The sequence below is a fragment of the Arvicola amphibius genome, chromosome 9 (assembly GCF_903992535.2).
Source record: "Arvicola amphibius chromosome 9, mArvAmp1.2, whole genome shotgun sequence".
NCBI classification, from domain to species: Eukaryota; Metazoa; Chordata; class Mammalia; order Rodentia; family Cricetidae; genus Arvicola; species Arvicola amphibius.
In genome coordinates this window covers 60,302,997-60,322,354 of record NC_052055.2, presented here as the reverse complement: position 1 = coordinate 60,322,354, position 19,358 = coordinate 60,302,997, and the positions used below count along the sequence as shown (strand labels likewise).

Sequence of the window (19,358 nt, the reverse complement as noted above, 5' to 3'; positions counted from 1 at the left end):
TTCCCAGCACCCACATCAGACCTCTCACAACCACTTGTAATACAGTCATGAGAGATCTGGTGCCCTTTCTTGGCTTTTGTATGTACCAGGCAAACATACATACATACATACATACATACCTGCAAGCATTCATACATGCACATAAAATACATCTTTTTTTAAAGATAATTTTGCTGATCCAACTAAAACTTGATACAAAAGAGTATTGGAGCGTGGCAAGACTGACCCAAGGAAACCAAAGAAGAAGAAGTTTCAACAGCTTAAACAGGAGAGGAAGAAGAGCGGATCCTAGGCAGCAGCATTGAAAGGAATTCAAGAGACGACTTTAGAGAGGTGGAAGCAAGGCTGGTGGATGTGGGACGTGAAGGGCAGTGTGGTAGAACTCCTGGATGACTTGACATGCGTAGCTGTGCCTAGATTAGGAAAGATGGACAGGTATGGGAGGAGAGACATGAAATCCCATCAGGCATCCTGATTGCGATAGGCATCACCTACCTGGAGCCGCAGGCGGGTTTGGAAACCAGGTGCACAGCATGCAAGTTCAAACATCTCAGGGGAACACAAGAATGCCAGGAGCGCAGCAACCTTTCAGGAAGAGAGACTCTCCCGTGCAGCAAAACCATCTAGAGAGGACAGACTCATGGACCCCGCAGCGGAGGCTTCTAACGGGCCGCTAGGGTCTAGTGTGGAATAGAAGACCGGGAGTCACTCAGGTTTAAGTGTGTAAGCCCCTTGGTAACTTCTGCCCAAGCCAATTCAGTGGAGGATGGGGTGGAAGGCTGAGGTTTAAGGAGACTCCTGGGTCATTTTTCTCTTTAAAAGAACATGGCTATGAAAAACGATTATAAATACTCGATAAACTAGCAAGGAGGTGAAGAATCTTGAACTCAGAAACCAAGAACAAGATGGAACTGAGCCTGGGATGGAGAGATGGCTCAGGGGTTAAGAGCATTGCCTGCTCTTCCAAAGGTCCTGAGTTCAATTCCCAGCAACCACATGGTGGCTCACAACCATCTATAGTGGGATCTGATGCCCTCTTCTGGCCTGCAGGCATACACACAGAATATTGAATACATAATAAATAAATAAACAAATAAATAAATAAATAAAAGATGGGCTGAGGCTGGGTGACACTTGCCCAGAATGCCCTGGGGTCCATCTCTAGCTGCTTCTGCTGAATTGAAACATCCTCTCCTGGGAGGAGGGAGCCTCCCAAGACCCAGGAAGCAAAATTTGTGAGAATCACAAGTCCCCTCCCTGAGGTTATATAGATGGTAAACAATTTCCGGGTGAGAAGAAATTCTTGGGTGAAGTTGCAGAAGGTGGGGTGGAACTGTAGCTGCCTTCGAGGGGCCGTGCTACTTTAAGTAACCCCATTAAATTTATTAGCTCACCGAGCTAGACTCGGCTGGAGTCTAGTTTGTCATGCTATCTCGATGTGTGCTGAATAGAAATACGTTTTGTATGAAAAGCACAGAAACATCCAACAGCATAAAACAAACAAACGCCTAAGTAGACAAGGAGGAAAGCAGGTGACTGCCTTCCACCTCGGGAGGGTTTGCACACCGATTACTTGAGGCATGGTTTTGTAGGAGACAAAGCCTGGGTCCATCCACAGGAGAAACTCTCTGCACTAAGCTCTGACCCACAGAAGGTAGTACAGTTAGTGCAGGCACCAATTATAAATAATTCATTCCTTTCAGACACCTCAGAAAAATTGCCTGACTTGAGCTTTGGTACTGGGTGAAAGTGAGGGCAAAAATCTTCCAGGAGATTTCATAAATGCAAGCCTGCTCCGTGATATATTGTCATTCAAAATCTACCCCACCTGGATAGTTTGGGAAATGACACACTATTTAGACTCAATAACCTAGGGCCATGTGTGGTAGTACCAAAAAAACAAACAAACAAAAAAAACAAAAAAAGAGGAATAAATCAACTCTAGAGGAAATCAACCCTTAACTCTAGGAGATTCTTATAGTTAGTATTATAATAGAGATAGTTAAAAAGACATAACCAAATAGGACTTAGAGAAAAATATAACAACTTAGAAATATATATTCATAGAAAAATGCCTTCTTAAATTGAGTCAGATGAAAAACCTAAGTCATTGTTGACTTCATTGCATACTTTACCCAGTTCAGTATTCACTAGTAGGTTAGATGGATTATATAACTTCCAGGTTAAGAGAAGAGGAAATGTGGCCGGGCAGTGGTGGCGCACGCCTTTAATCCCAGCTCTCGGGAGGCAGAGGCAGGCGGGTCTCTGAGTTCAAGGCCAGCCTGGTCTACAAGAGCTAGTTCCAGGACAGGCTCTAGAAACTACAGGGAAACCCTGTCTCGAAAAACCAAAAAAAAAAAAAGAGAGAGAGAGAAGAGGAAATGTGATAAAAAAAAAAGGCAAGCCAAGAAAGTGAGCAAGTAAATGAAAAGGAAATAGAAATATTCAACAAGTAGAAAGAATATAATAAATAAAAGTAAGTTCAAATCTAAGGACAATTATAATAAATATAAATAAACTAAATAATCCAATTTAAAAATGATGACTTCTAGACTGGACAAGAGGGGAAAAGGTGTTAGATACACAAAGTGAGAGGAGCGATCTTACTTTGTTGGGCTGTTTTACTGAAAGCAGAGAGATTCTAGATTACCTCTCATGAAGGAGTCAAGAGGAGATCAAACACACAGGAAGAAGAAGGAATAAAAGACAGAACCAGAATCCAGAAGTACAGGGGCCAGCTGTGGCCTGGAGGAGAATGTTACTGTCTCAGAGACAGGAGAAAGGAGGCGAGAAAGGAGAAAATGTGTAAGCAGATGAGGCTTATCTTATGTTCCCAGTCAAGGTATAGTCATTTTGAGGTAATTTGCTCATAAGGATGAATGGCTTATGACAGAGAGTGTGCTTGAAGAAAGTGGTAATGATAGGTGACAATTTACTCTCGTGGAAAAAATAAGAGTGTTATCTAGAGATTCAGAAAACTATAAAGAATGTCCAAGTGGGAGTCTAGCAGGAACCACAGAACAGAAAGATGAAGTCTCAGGGACTCTTTCAGACGTACCATTTTTTCCCGGAAATGTTCATCAGCCTAGGGTGGGGACAGATGCGTCCCTTAGAACCAGAAAAGATGTAACTGGAGGACGAGGGCCTGTGGGATGGATGGAGAGGTGAGCAGAGGGGGGGTTCGTGAGACAACAGAAAGAACTTGAAGGTGATGTACCTGGTGGCTGAGCTGGGGACGGCTAGAGGGACTGCTGTTGACCAGAAATGCCTAGTGACCCCACTTGCCTTCAGCAGCTTATAGTCTGTACACAAGTGGTCCCACAGGAAGGAGCCTAGCTGTGGTGTTCCTGAAGAATATACCCTTCAGGCTCTCCTGTTCCCTCTCCGCTCCAGAGGCTACCACATGACACATGACTTTAGAGACCAGCTTTCTGTCTTCAACTCTCACCCTGACCTTGTTCCACTCCAGTGCCTCTTTGGTAAACAGGCCCTGTGCCCTCAGCCGTGATGACTCATGCCCGAGTTTCTACGTGAGCATGCCCAGTGCCCAAACAGGACTGCTCTCCTGGCCATTCTGTTGTTGCAAGCCCCTCACTGTTTCCTCCTGTCTGCCTGGTGCCCTTGTTTGCAGGCCCCTGTGACATTCCAGGCCAGAACCTCACAGTGCTCTGGGACTGTTGCTACTACAACCTCTTCACTTCCTGGTCTTCCTTGCCTGGTGCTCTGGGCACACTGTCACACACCCATGTCTCATGAAGCCGTCAAATGCTTTGTCGGCTTTCTTCTCCAGAGCATGTAGGCTTCTTTGTTGCTTAAAATCTTGAAGTTCTCAATCTAGAAGGGAATTTTAAATCATTGGGTCTGATCCTGTTATTTTATAGTTTAGTGTTTTGGTGAGACAGAGTTTCTCTGTCTGTCCCGGAACTCCCTTTGTAGACCAGGCTGACCTCAAGCTTGGGGATCTTGTCTGTCTCTGCCTCCCGAGTGCTGGGACTAAAGGCATGTGTCACCATGCCTAGCTTTGATCCTGTTATTTTAGGGTGGAGAAACTGAGGTTCAGCAGAGACAAGTGTCTCATCCAGGGACAGTGTCCAAATTGGCAGTTAATACCTCTCTACGCAATGAGAACTTACTACTCATCTGGACTGACCCCTTACACAGTCTTTGGACACCAGCTGGCCCAGGAAGCTGCTCGGAGTGTGCATCATGTTCACGACCATCTAGTAGTGACACCATTCAGCTCACGGCAGTGAAGAGGAACTGAGCCCCCAGCCCAAGATAGTTCAGCAAATACCTAGTCTAACAGCTTCTCTGGTTTCTCCTCCCTATTCTCCCACAGCCCCGAGACTCCTCACAGAAGCTTCCTTCTTACCTGTTGGTCTAGAGTCTATCATGCTCTCCAGTAGTTCCTGCTTCTCCAGGGGACGCGCTTCTAGATTTAGAAGTTGTGTGGGCAAGCTTCTGGCCACAGCTGATGGTACCAGGGCTGGCTATCTGGGCTAAGGCAAAGCAGCATAGAGACTGGCTCAACTTGTGAGTATTTGAACTACAAAGGCAAGGAAACTGAGTGACTGAGATGGTGGCAGGTGTCTGGAAGCCACCTGGTTCAGGATGAGTTGGGACAGCGGTGTGGAATAAAGTCTCAACGTAAAGGTGGCAAGACAAGGAGGTTCACCAGTGTGTGCTCATCATGGGTGTGTCTGTGGATACACCCCTTCAGCCTCACCCTCCAGTCAGGTGGTGTCCAACCCTGTGTCCTCAGGTCCCTGAGATCTGGCAGTGTCCCCTGGGCAGGTCCTTTGAGATTGCCACCTACGTCCTCGAAGCCTCTGACCCAGCAAACACACCTACCAGCTCCAGACTGACTCCCCCAGGAAGCTTCCCCTCCTCTGTGTGTTTGTCTGTCTTCCCCAGGTCACTAATAGCCTGGCCCGGGCAGCAGTCATTTTCTCTTCTTTTCCATCATTTGGTTCTCATTGGTTGATAGACTCTTCCAGCTTTGTGGTAGCACTTATCAATTTTGCTATTTGAAGCCATCGGCTTTATCACTGCCATTTTGTATTCTAGCAATCCATGTATAGGCTATCAATTCTTTATCCTTGAGTACATATTGAAAAATCTGTTAGTCGGGCCTTGGCCTAGGTCCTGGGAATGAGTGGCTTTTAGCTCATAACCCAGGAAGGAAAGCAACGTTCCCCTAGCCAGACTCTGGTGTGTCATGATCCCAGCTACCCACTTAGATACCCAGCAAGGCTATTGGCCCTGTCACGTTGACACACACACAGACACAAGCTATTTCCTGTTTTTTTTCTCATTGTCCTTAGGTCCCCCCCCCCCCAATCCTGGAGTCCTCTCTACTCCCCACTCTCCCTTTTTCTGATCTTTATTCTGTGGGGGAGAGAGAGACAGAGACAGAGACTGAGAGAGAGACAGACAGACAGAGAGACAGAGAAAGAGAAAGAGAGCCTGACTTTATGCTATTTTAGGACCCCATCACTTTTCAAAAAACCTGGTGGAGAATCCTGCCAAAGCCCCAGGGTGGGGCAGGGGAAGCTGGGCAATCAGAGCCCTCTGGGCAGGTTGGGAAAGCCAGGTTACAACTGCCCCGCTGCAGAGATGGAGCTCCAATCACGTAGCCGCACCCTTGACAGCTGCTTCAGCGGCCCACTCAGGCCCAGCTCGACCCGATCCGACCCGACAGACCCACCTCCTCTTTGGCTTGCCCGACCGGCATTCCTCCCTACCAGTCACTGAGGACTCTGCACACCAGGCACCATGTAAAATTGGTGTGTTTCTGGAAACACACCACACGCCGAGAAGCCTTGAAATTCTTCTTGGAACAGGTCCAGGGGTTTATTTATGAAATTCCCAGGGGGTGGGAGAGACAGAAGTCTGGACGTCGCAGACTGAGTGCTTTGCCCGCTTGCATACCCGCCGCTCTAGCTGGCTCTTGCTACAGGCCCAGCTAGCGCTGTACTGGGCCAACAGAAAGCTAGCTCAGGAGAGCAAGGGGATTTGGCTATGGTGCCGCCTTCTGACCTCCCGCCTCCTCTCTGCCGCCCCCACCTCCCTTCCTCCTCTCAGCCCTTCCCCTGCCCCCTCCACTTTCTATAGAAGTATCTTTAGACGCCTGGGAATGTAGCTTCAGAGTAGAGAGCTTGCCTAGTGTAAGAGTCCTTGGTTCCTATCCACAACCAGTCCTCGGAGGAAAGCAAAACATACGCACTTGTCTTTAGTTTCCTGCCTCCTGGGGTGATGCCAAGAGCCGCAGCCCCCTGGAGTGACTATCTTGCACAAATGTTACCATCTTCCTCCAGAACTTAGTTCACTAATCTGTTAGAGATGCAATAAACAGTTTAAGCTAAGAGCACTACACTTGCCAGAGGAGTCAGGGACCCCATCCCCCAAACTAATAAAATCATGCTACAAGTAATAAAACATGTTGAATCCCGGCAGGACAGTCCGGGAAATGTCCTTTTAGGATTACAGTCTCCCTATCCGGAGCAGCCTAGGCCTCCAACACTGATATTTAGAAAGCTTGCTCTGTTTAGAAAGACTCCTCCGACAAGTTCAAGTGACTTCACACGCCTCCGGAAGTTTCTCCTCCCCCGGGAAGTCCCAGCCTGATTACACAGAATGAGCTGGGGTGGGGAGATAGGCCTGGGAATAGCCTCTCCCAGGTGGAGCAAGCAGGTGTGGGCAGGCACACCTGCCAACCTAGGTGAGGTAGATAGATCTACTCCTGGCTGGATGGCACAGTGTCAGCCTGCCGGGGCCTGCATTTACGCCCGAAGGAGCAAGTGTGTACTAACGTGTGCAAATGTGCTAATGCATATGGGCTGGAAAGGATTGGCACAGAGATAAAGGTCCAGAACTATGCCCACTCATGCCCCTAGAGCCATCTCAGTCAGCCGTGGCATCTGCCCAGGCTAATGGGTTAATGTGTTCATGGGAAAGTGTAATGGTGAAGGTATTTTTTAGGAAGCATGGTAGAGGAGGACCATGGCCTCCAGATGTAGGCAGGAGGGTTCAAACCCTAGATCTATAATTTGTTAGTCATGCAATTTGGGGCTCATCATTTAAGCTCTTTAGCCTTTTTTTAAAAAATATTTATTTATTATGTATACAATGTTCAGTCTGTGTGTATGCCTAAAGGCCAGAAGAGGGCACCAGACCTCATTACAGATGGCTGTGAGCCACCATGTGGTTGCTGGGAATTGAACTCAGGACCTTTGGAAGAGCAGGCAATGCTCTTAACCACTGAGCCAACTCTCCAGCCTGCTCTTTAGCCTTTTGGTTCCTAATCTGTAATATGGAAGTAATTTCTATATATTTTTCTTTTGAGACACAGTCTCACTGTAGCCATGGTTGGCCTGAAACTCAGGGCACAGACCAGGCTGTCCTTGAACTCAAAGATCTTCCGCCTCTACCTTCCAAGTCCAGGATTGAAAGAGTGCTCCACCATGCTTGGTGAAATAATGATTTTTATTTTTGCAAAATGTATGTCACAATAGAAGGAACTTGTCTACTTTCAGTTGCCAGAGACTGTACCTTCTGAGAGGCCAAGAATGCCAGTCCTGGAGTCGGGCTGCCAGTGCCTCAGTCTTCCCGCCCATAAGGTGGGAATAACAACAGCCCCGACTTCAGAGGTCTGTCATAGGCTCATGTAGTTAGTACACACAGCGATTCAGTGCCATCTATGGGGCCACAGCACCTTGCATAGAGCCAGCATTCACACCTCTGTGGTCCTTACCCCAGGATCCAGTCCCACTACACAGCCCCTGTCCCAGCTTGCCCTGCCTGTGGCTTCAGGCCAGGTTTTTTTCCTTACAGTAAAATCTGGTTTTTCCCAAGCTAGTCCTTCCCAGGCGTGCTGTTGTCATGGGAACCTGCAGAGGCTGCCTCACTTTGGGGGAGAAAGGGCTTGTTGATAAAAGCCGAAGACTCCGACCAAGGCTGTTACAGCCACTACAATAGGGGGCTAGCTATTACAACTCCAGAACACAGCCAGCCACTGGGGGCTGTCTGTCTATGGAGGTTCCCATGCACCCCACCAGCTGCCCAGTGCTCAGTGAGCCCCTAAGTGAGCAGCCTTGACCAGGTGAGCAAAATCCCTTGATTCAAACCCCTCTGGCACCATTTCCTTCCTCCCCTCCCCTCCCCTCCCCTCCCCTCCACTCCCCTTTCCTCCCCTCCCCTCCCCTCCCCTCCCACTCTCTCTCCATTTTGCTTCTCTTGACACAGGGTCTCATGTAGCCCAGGCTGACCTCTAGCTCACTGTAGCTACACAAGGCTCTCCATCCCCTGAGAGCTGGGATTACAGGTGAGTGCCTCACACCTGGCTTTCTCTCCTCATTTCAAAGATGGAGCTAAGGCCGGGCGGTGGTGGCGCACGCCTTTAATCCCAGCTCTCGGGAGGCAGAGGCAGGCGGATCTCTGAGTTCGAGGCCAGCCTGGTCTACAAGAGCTAGTTCCAGGACAGGCTCTAGAAACTACAGGGAAACCCTGTCTCGAAAAACCAAAAAAAAAAAAAAAAAAAAAAAAAAAATCAAAGATGGAGCTAGTGGTGAGCATCTGTGTCTCCTGGTGGGCTTGGAGCAAAGCTCAGACTGGTCTGCTACTCTCTTTCTCTGGAAGACAATGAGGCATCTGCAGAACATGCACACCTGGCTTTGTGGGACAGATGGGCAAACTGAGGCCTCAGCCGCACGAGTGACTTCCGGAGTCATGCAGCCAGTAAAACAGAGGTGTCATCCTTTGAAGTGTGTCATCACCTAGAAGTGCTGGGAACTGCTCAGAAGCAAGGTGAGGAATGGGGGAGGGACCTGGCAGCTGGTCTCCAGAACAGGTGCATGCCATCTAATTCTCCATTCAGAGAACACCCTATTTCAGTGGCTCTCAACCTTCCTAATCCTGTGACTTTTTAATACCGCGTCTCAAGTTGTGGTGACCCCAACCAGAAAATGACTATGCTACTGCATAACTGCAGTTTTGCTACTGTTATGAATTGTAATGTAAATATCTATTTGCGGGACATCTGATCTGCAACCCTGTAAAAGGGTCGTTTGACCCACAGGTTTGGAACCACTTGTCTAAAAAACATCTCCTGCTGTTAAAATTCCACTCCTGAAAGCAAGGCCGTCCCCTGACCCTCTTTTCCTTTCTTCCTTCCTCTCTCGGGAGGAGCAGGGTAGCAGCGGAGCAGGAACCTCTACAAATTTCACCAAATTTATATCTCTTCAGTTCACGCCTAGCAGTCGTTCTCAAGATGCCCCAATGCTGTTTTAAAAAAATTCCTAAATTGGAGCTCGAGAGATTAAAAAAAAAAAAAACAAAAACACTTAAAATCGGGGCTGGAGAGATGGGTCAGTGGTTAAGAGCACTGCCTGCTCTTCCAAAGGTCCTGAGTTCAATTCCCAAAAACCACATGGTGGCTCACAACCATCTGTAATGAGGTCTGGTACCCTCTTCTGGCCTGCAGACATACACACAGACAGAATATTGTATACATAATAAAAAATATTTAAAAAGTTCCTAAATTGTGTGTAGATGTCCACGCCTGCACGTGGGTATATGTGCATGAGTGCAGGTGTCAGATCCCATGGAATAAGATCTACAGGCTGTTGTGAGCTTGGCTTGACCCAGGTCCTCTGCGGGAGCAGCCAGTGCTCCCAACCACTTGAGCCATTGCTCCAGTCCCTCCACGTGCTTCTTGACCCTGCAACTTTGGGGAATTGTCCCCAAAGAAAAACTGTGAGCAGACATGCTCCTGAAGCTGTATCCCAGTCAATGTTCACAGAGGGAGCTGTGCCTATAAGGTATTGTCCCTCCTCAAAGGCTTGTAGAAAAGTGTTGAATTGGGGCTGGGGTAGAGTTCAACGGCAGAGCTTGTTAAGTTTAGCATCCGTAAGAGTCAGGAGGCAACCTCAAGAACACACACTCAAAAGGAATGGCACGAAAGGATGTCTATGATCTATAATTAGGGTTGAGAAAAACAGGTTATAAAACATGTACAGTATAATCTAAAATTATACATAAAAGAGCTGGAAAGACATCCAGCAAAATGTTTACAAGATCTCTGTTCAGTGAAATTATTGTAAATAATTTCTTTTTGACTGTATTATCAATACTACCTTTCTTTCTTCCCTTCTTCCTTTCTTTCTTCCTTCCTTCCTTCTTTCTTTCTTTCTTTCTTTCTTTCTTTCTTTCTTTCTTTCTTTCTTTTCTTCTATCTTTGAAATAGGGTCTCACTACGTAGACCAGGCTGGCCTGAAACTTGCTATGTAGACCAGGCTGGCCTTGAGCTCATAGTAATTGACCTGCCTCTGCCTCCTGAGTGTAAGGCTCAAAGGTGTGTGCCATCATGCCTAGCAATATTGTCATTTATAAAGATAAATATATCCTGTTTCTGTGAATTAAAAAAAAGCTAGCCAGGTGTATTAGCACACATCTTTAATCCCAGCAGGTGAGGTGGGCCACTGAGTTTGAGGTCAGCCTGGTCTACACAGCAAGTTCCAGGACAGTCAGGGCTATCCAGAGATACTATGTCTCAGGGGGAAAAAATAAAAAAACAAAACAAACAAAAGCCCTAAAAACAAACAAGCAAAAAAAAAAATCTACTACCACCACCACCAACAACAAAAAAAAACACAAAAAATCCAACCAAAAGTTAATTTAAAATATCCTTACTCACGTACTTTTCTAGCATGATTATGCTAGAAAAAAAGAAATATGTATGTACATATACATATATGTATGTATATATGGATTTATAAAAACTACACAATAAATTATTAAATATTATACCATCATTAGAATGATTACAAATGCTTTAGAAATATTTAGATATTTATGAGAGTCTAACTGAGAAATGCCAGACACAAAGTGGAATGCGCCCCACAGTGGTAAGCACACGCAGTATGCATGCAATGAAGCAATGGCTTCCACTTAGTGGGATGGAACATGTGCCATTTCCTCCCTCACTTCCAAAATACAGTACTTCTCCTTTTCAATAAAAGCAAACAGCCAGGTGGGCATGGCAGCTTACTCCTGCAATCTCAGCACTTATAAAATGGAGACAGTAGGATTAGGAGTTTAAAATCGTTCTTGGCTACATAGAGAGTTCAAGGCCACCCTGGGCGATAGAAGATCTTGTCAGGTAAGAAAGAATTGTGTGTACCTGTAGTTCCTGCATTCAGGAGCCTGAAGCAAGAAGGATCACTCAGGTGCCTGCAATGTGTATTGGTACAATAGTGGCACAAACATAAGGGGAGTAACCAACCACTTTTTAAAAATTATTATTATGTATACAATATTCTGTCTGTGTGTATGTCTGCAGGCCAGAAGAGGGCACCAGACCCCATTACAGATGGTTGTGAGCCACCATGTGGTTGCCGGGAATTGAACTCAGGACCTTTGGGAGAGCAGGCAATGCTCTTAACCACTGAGCCATCTCTCTAGCCCCCCCAACCACTTTTTGATTGTATTCGAGGCCCACCCCATGAGATAGACCCCATACAAACTGCAAAAGTGACCAAGAACCTGAGACTAGAAAGGTCTCAGGCCTAGGAGAAAACCTGCTTCTGCTGTTCTGCTGAAGGGACATAGCAATGCAATGACTCCTCATCTGCTGTGCTCGCAGACTAGCGATTCCCTCAACCCTCACCAGAGAAACTTCTTGCAGTGTGTGGAAAGGAACACAGAGACCCATGTCTCAGTTACTTTTCTCATGTAATTATAAAACACCATGATCAAAGCAACTTAGAAAAAAGGTGTTTAATTTGAGGGCATAGTTTCAGAAGGCTAGGGTCCATGACCGTCATGATGGGGAACTTGGCAACAGACAAGTAGGCATGTCACTGGAGCAGTACCTGAGAGCTGACATGTTGGCCCATTAGCACAAAGGAGAGAGGAACTAATTGGGAATGACAGCCTTCCTCTAACAAGCCACACCTCCCAATCCTTCCCAAATAGTTTCACAACTGGAGAACAAGTGTTCCAACATATGAACCCACGGGGGAGGGGGAGTTCCTCAAATGTTCATAGAACGAGAGACTTTGAAACACTCAATCCTCAATGGGACGTCTCCATCAAATCCCTCCCCTCAAGGCTTAGGGGTTTATTTAGAAAAAGAGGTGAAAAGATTGCAAGAGCCAGAGGTGTTGATGATTCCAAAAAACCAGTGTCTCCCAAATACAACAGGACTATGCACACATCAACTCAGAGACTGTGGCCACATGCACAGCCAGCAAAACTGAGAGGGAAAGTAGACATGATGATCTTCCCTGAACCAAGAAGCTGTTTGCAAATGATACTGTCTGGCAGAGGTAAAATCAGCTTTTCCCAATGGAGGATCACTGGGTATATCAACCACACTCCAGGGCAGACTCTATGCTCAGGAGTAGTTGGCTAACACAAACTAACTCCATTTTGTGTGTGTGTGTGTGTACTTTTTGCTTCATTTTGATTTATTTTTGGCATTTTTGAAATCTCATTTCTTCTTTTGATTTTCTCTTTTTGTGGAGTTTTTGTTTGTTCGTTTGTTTGAGGGTTTTATTTTTGAAAGATAAAGAATAAAATCAGGTGGGGAGGAGGTGGGAAGGATGGGGAAGAGTTTTGGGAGGGAAGACCAATTCAAATATAGGGTATGGAAAAAAAAAACAAAAAGAAGAAGAAAAATTAAAAAAAATTTGAAAGCAAACCCGGAAGCAGAGGAAGATGAAAGAAAGGAATGAGGTTTGAGACACATGGACAAAGGGAGAGAGTGAAGAAAGGAAGGAGAGAATGTACTCACAGGGAGGACCAGTGCTCAGCACTGGGCCTTATTTCTAACACATTTGCAGAGTCCCAATCCTCCACCTCAGCCCCTTGCTTCATGAACCCATTCAGTATATGGCTTCATTACTGCTACCTACTATATATGTAAATGCCTCACTTCTAATTTTCTTTAAACTTTTTAATTTTTATTTTCTTGTGATACGGTCTCATTCTGTATCTCAGGAGGCCCGGTACTCACCGTATAGACCAGGCTGGCACAGATCTGTGGTGGTCCTTCTCCCTCTGCTTTCCAATTGCTGTGGTTACAGGATGAGTCACCATGCCAAGCTCGTTTCATTTCCAAAGCAAATTCTGTTTGCTTGCTTGCTTTTGAGACACGGTCTCTTGAAACCCTGGCTGGCCTCACTCACTCTGTAGCTTCGGATGACCTGGACTTTCAGATCTCCCGCCTCGAACTCCAAAGTGCTGGGATCGAAGGCGTGCCCCACCCATCACATCTGGTTTTATGAGGCTCTGGGGATTGAACTCCGGACTTTGTGTGAGCTTTGAACTCTACCAAATAAGCCACATCCCTGGCCTCAACCATGATTGTTTTACAAGATATGTAAGTCACTTAGGGCTGTACTGAAACCCAGGGAACCCCCTTCCTCCTCCCTGTCTGGTCTAGAAATGCAGGGCGAAATCACAGGTCAGTGCAGTGGCTTCCGTCAGCCATTGCAACAAGGACATGAATTGCGGAAGAGCATCTCTCTCTCCGCAGCCTCTTCCTCTGTTCTGTTTCCTCCGTGCATCTGCTTCAGCCTGCTACTCAGACCTGCTGTCCAGCACTGGGTCTCTCCGGACTCCAGAACTGAGTTTAAGAGACAGAACTGATGGTCCAGCTGCCTGTGGGGGTGGGCTGTGTCACGCTGTGCTGCCTGTGTAGTTTCTATGGATCCCTGCCATCCCTACATGCATAAGGAAGAAAGGATGGGTAGAGGTAAGTCAGATAGCTGAAAAATCAATACACATTAGGCATGGCAGGTCTTGTTACACACTTCTTTGTGGAGGAGACCCTGAGGAGTTAGTTAACAGACTTGAAACAGAGTCACCCTTCAAGGTCCACTCCACCTCACCACCCATGTCTACCCATGAGTGCCAGTTAGCCAGACTAAGCGTGTCCCGGAGAGAGGGGACAGGACACACGGAGGCCTAGAGGCCAAAGGAACTAAGGAGTGGAAAAAAATTCAGTGGGACTAGATTATGGGAGGGAGGGGCACATGCTGGTCAGGGACCTGTAAGCAAGGCCTTTCTACATTTGTAGGTCTGAGGAGGACAGTGACATGCCAAGGGGGCATTTCCAGCTGGATGGATCAGGACAGGTAACGTGAACAGGAGCGGGGCCCAGTGGCCTAGGCAAGAGTGCTGGGAACTGAGTGCTGGAGAACGTCTTCGGGAGCGGGTGGACCAAGTTTTGTGTTCAGCTGACTGGCTCGGGGAGCTGGTGGGAGGTAACAGAAAATCTCGAATGGAGGTTGTTTGTTGAACAGGCCGCTCTCAGATAGGGGCTGTAACAGGTTGTGGGAGATCTCTGTCAGACATGATTGTACCAAGGAACCATGTAGAAGGAGCTAAGTCTGGAGGCCTCAAGCTCGGAAGGGAGAGGGGTTGAGACACAGATTCTGGCAGCTGGAGATGTAGCTCGGTTGCTATGGTGCTTGCTTAGCGTACACTGAACCCAAGCCCTGGGTTTAGTCCCCAGCACTCAATAGAGGAGGCACAATAGGACACGCTTGTCTCAGCACTCCAGGGCTAGAGTTAGAACACCAAGAGTTGAAGGTAATCCTCCACTTGAGCTGCTTGAGGCCCTGTCTTAACAAACAGAAGCACACATTTGGGGGTCATTTATTCACATTAACACCACATTGCATTGAGACAGCAGGAAAGTTGTGCGAAGTTGAGAACCCCAGTCTGGGTGTTTAGAACCCCTGCGGGGAGCAGATGGGCATTGCAGTCAGTGGAGGGGCACCTGCGGTGGGTGGTGGGAAAGCCAGGGCGGGCATGGTCAGTGCTGTTAAATAAGGAAGGAATGAGAAGGAGCCGCCAGATTTAGTAACAAGGAGGCCAGTGGTAACCTCCAAGAGATCAGTTTCCATGGCAAAATCAGAAGGCAGTAGGCTGAGGAGTGAGTGGGAGTGAGCAGGCAGACACTTTTCCAATAATGTGACCATAAAGGGGACAGGAAGGAGAAGGAAGGGTGGGGTGGGGTGAGAGATAGAGGGGTGAGGGCCTGGAGAAAGTTACCCATCCGTGGGAAAGACCCAAGAGAAAAGTGTGTTGACTTCATTAGAAGGGTGGATGGTCACCAGAAGTGGGGAAGCTATCTGGGAATGGAACTGCCTCTAGTCCAGCTCTCAGGAGGCTGTGGCAAAGGTTCGAGGCCAGTGTAAACCACATAGAGCTATAGTTATGATTCTGTCTCAGAAAGCAGTAGGTGGAGTGAGGCCCGAGGAAGGGAGCCTGAAAGGGAGAGGTTGTATTTAAGGACCTCCTGTACCTTCAAAGCAAGAAAGAGTGGGAGCTTCAGGTCTGAGAGTTTAAAATGCTTGGAAGATGTATTGAAGGCTCTGAGAGTCACAATCCCCTTTTCAAGATTACTGTAATAATTGGTTTTTATGGCGTTTCCCTCAAATTCTCCACTTTACACGTGAAAGTTAAAGAAAAGGTAAATCTAGAAAAATGGTGTAAAGATCTTCCTCCCTCCCTCCCTTCCTTCCTCCCTTCTTCTCTCCCCCTCTCTCCTTCCCTTCTTCCCTCCCTTCCTTCTTTCCTCCCTCCCCCTCCCCCCCTCCCTCCCTCCCTCTCTCCCTCCCTCCCTCCCTCCCTCCCTCCTTCCTTCCCTCCCTCTCTCCCTCCCTTCCTTTCTTCTTTCTTTCCTTTCTAGCTTTCTTCTTTACTTTCTTGCTTTCTCTTTTGTCTTTTTTAGACTGGCCTTGAACTCATTATCCGGATGAGACTGGCCTTGAACTTTTGTTCCTCCTGCCTTTTCCTTTGAGCTCTGCACCACCTTGCCAGAAGGAAAGGACATTTTGAATGAGTGGACATTAGTTAAAAAGAAAAGAAGAAAGAATTAATTGTGTTCATTTCAGGAATAAACAGAAACATAAACTGTTACCTACTGGTCGGAAGAGAATACTTTGTAATTAGCATAGAAATTGTTTGCAATGTAAATTTGTCTTCTGAAGTCCTTGACTAAGCGCAAAAACAGTATTTCATATTTTAAGAATCCCCTTGTGGGTAAAACCACTTTGTATCTATTTTAAGACCTTGTTAAGTCTGCTTAAATGTAGTTTAAAATTTTTTTAAAGATACTGGCTACATCAGAAAACAGCTTCTAGCAAGGTAAGGTCATTCTCTGCACCTGTGCTCCCAAAGGCCATTGTCACCTCAGGCAGATCTGATGGCGGGAGATTGTTACTAAGGGAACTGTGTGGGTGTGAATGTAAATTTCCTTTCTCAAAAGATCTAACTAGAGTATTGATCCAAAGGGAGCAGCCAGTAAATGCAGGAAGGAGAGCTCTTTGCTAATCCAAATAAATATAACTAGAGGAATATACAAATACATATATGTAACTCCAGGTTTTCCCTTTGAGCTGCAGCTCCTGCAGGAGGAGGCTAGGGAGGTAAGAAACCCAGTGGCTGGGAGCCAGAAACACTGAGAAGCATAGAGCACTATAAGATGGAAGGCAGGATGCTATGGGCAAGGATCATGTTCTACCACGGGCAAACTTACTATTTATCTAGCTATACGAAGTGTCAACTCTTGTGGAGCCCAGGCTGGCTTCCTAGTTTCCCTAGGTAGCTGAGGATGACTTTGAACTCCTGATCCTCCAGGCTCCACCTCCCAAGTGCTGAGACCTCCAGGACTGTAGGCTGTGTGCCATCTTCCTCAGCTGCTGGAATACTTTATCTCTTGTAGCTCTGGCCAGGCCGTTGACCTACACGATCATGACACCTCACACGCAACCCTCTCAGCAAGGTGAGGACATGGCATGCCTCCTTCTCTTCTGTTTCCTGCTGGATCATGAGCACAAGAGTGACGGAGTGAAGACTCAACTTTGTAGTCTGGACTCCTTCCCATCCCCGCCTCCACACCAGCCTCAGGTGAATCAGGTCTTACGGTATCCTCACATTACATAAGGTGACAAGGCCTCTCCAGATATGATTTCCAGTTCCATCCCCGGTTCACTTCAGTCTCCTCCTCTCCTGTTCCCCACACCCACGGCACTCTAGTGAGCTGCTCCATGTCCTGAGATATGTGCACATCCTTGTTAAGGATGTAACGTTGTCTTGAATATGTATGCATTCTAAATTTAAATAAAAAGGCATTGTGCTATCGACTACAGTCTTTTCTTTTGCCAATAAATTGTGTGTGTGTGTGTGTATACATGTATATATACATTCTTTTTGTGTGTTTGCCTGAGGTCTTACTGTGTGGCCCTGGGCCTGGCACTCATTACACAGACCAGCCTGGTTTTGCATTACAGCAATCTTGCCTTCTTCCCAAGGGGTGGAACTGCAAATACGATCCTTCAGGTCTAGCTCCGATTGTGTATTTTAAAGATCTCACCATGCTGCTGCACACATTCAGTTCACTGCTTCTAGTGCTCACACAACTGTACAACGGTGACTGTGACCAGTTCTAGAATGTTTTCCCACTCGTTTCTGTCCATCCTCCATAAACGCCTTTCATTTTGTTTGTTTTGTTCATTTTGTTGTTCAGATAGGAACTCCCTGTGTAGCCCAGGCTGGCCTTCACCTCAGTCTCAAGAGCTCTCTCTTCATATGTATATGTGTGTGTGAGTATGTGTATATGTAGGTATATATGTATGTGTGTATGTATGCAGTGTATGTATATTTCTGTGTATAATATACATATTATATGCACACGTGCACACATGTATACATACACATATATACATAAATGTATATACATATAAACATACATATATATTGTTGTTATAGTTGCTTTTGTTTTTTGAGACTGTGTTTCTCTGTGTAATGCTGGCTGTCCTCCACTGTATACCAGGCTGACTTCAAACTCAGAGAGATTCACCCACCTCTGCCTCCCGAGTGCTGGGGTTGAAGGTGTGCCCCACCGCGCCTGGCTTGACTTCTTTGATTTTTGACCCTCTCATGTGTGCAGCAGTACACAAGTGTGCCTGGGTTGACTTTTGAGTTCTTTGCAATTTCTATTTGTCTGCTTGCCTGGTTGTGTTCTCTCATCCCGTAACCAATCTCATATTTTACTGCTGTGGGAGCAGATGTCTTTTGCCAAAGTCATATGCCCAAGAATCCCACTTTTCAGAAGTTATCTTATAGACTCACATGAACGAAGCAAACTGATGTTTATTTATACTGATTTACTTGTGAAGCATGATATAAGGGCCAAAATTTGGAAATAATAAAAAACTTTCAAAAAACAGTGACAAACAGTGAGTACTAGATTGTTCTAAAAATAAAGCGAACATTATGGGGGCTGGAGAGATGGCTCAGTGGTTAAGAGCCATTGCCTGCTCTTCCAAAGGTCCTGAGTTCAAGTCCCAGCTACCACATGGTGGCTCACAACCATCTGTAATGAGGTCTGGTGCCCTCTTCTGGCCTGCAGACATACACACAGACAGAATATTGTATACATAATAAATAAATAAATATTAAAAAAATAAAATAAAGCAAACATTACCTATACCGTATATAAAGTCCTCGAAGCTACACAGCTGAAAAAGGAAGGCATGGAACAGTGTATATAATATGCTTATTTTTGAGGGATGAGGAGGCAAAACTGCATATTCAAATCTATTTGTATAAGGTCATTCTGGAAGGACAGAAACACAAGAAACCAAGACCAAGGGTTTCTTCGAGGTTTTGGGACCTCAGGCAGCAGAGCAGCAAGGACAGGGACAGCACCCCGCCACTCACACTTGTAAAATTGCATGAAAGCATACATTTGCCAAAAGTAACCAAAATCCTCGGCCCCTTGTTCAGTGGCAGAGAGATTGCCTAACATGCCTGAAGACTTGGGCTTCGTCTCAGCACTGAAGAAGCAAAGTAACCTACAAACAAAGGAAACAATGACTTAGGACTTCATGAACATTCTCCTCTGGGTGAAAGTTAAATCTGTTGAGGCAGTTGTTTTCCCTGCCTGTGTGTCTGTGCATACATGCCTAGTGCCCAAGGAGGTCCCAAAAGGGCCTCAGATCCCCTACAACCGAGTTTCTCACAGAAGGCTGTGAGCCACCATGTGGGAGCTAGGAGCCAACCCTGGGTCCTCCGCAGGAGCTGTCAGTGCTCCGAAGGTTTTGATGAGGATAAAATCCTTTACTGACCTTTGCTCGCCCTGTCAGTGTCAAAGTACAGTGAGAACCACAAAGTAGGACGGGGGCGTTGCTGGGTGGGAACCAGGCCTAGCAACAGTGAAGAATTCAGGAGGCAGGCTCCAAACTGTATGTAGCTATTTCTTTTCCTTTCCTTCCTTTCTTTTTTTTTTTGAAACTTTATTTTTAATTTCTAAGAATTACTATTTTATGTGTAAGGATCTTTTG

At 46.3% G+C, this 19,358-nt stretch overlaps 1 long non-coding RNA gene across 1 annotated transcript; it reads left to right on the top strand.

Annotated features, from left to right (window-relative positions):
* Window positions 1-13,391: 13,391 nt before the first annotated feature.
* On the top strand, window positions 13,392-16,961 carry LOC119822197. Its single transcript, XR_005286745.2, has 3 exons — window positions 13,392-13,756; window positions 14,081-14,138; window positions 16,736-16,961. It is a non-coding gene; the product is annotated as an uncharacterized LOC119822197 (long non-coding RNA).
* Window positions 16,962-19,358: the final 2,397 nt, after the last annotated feature.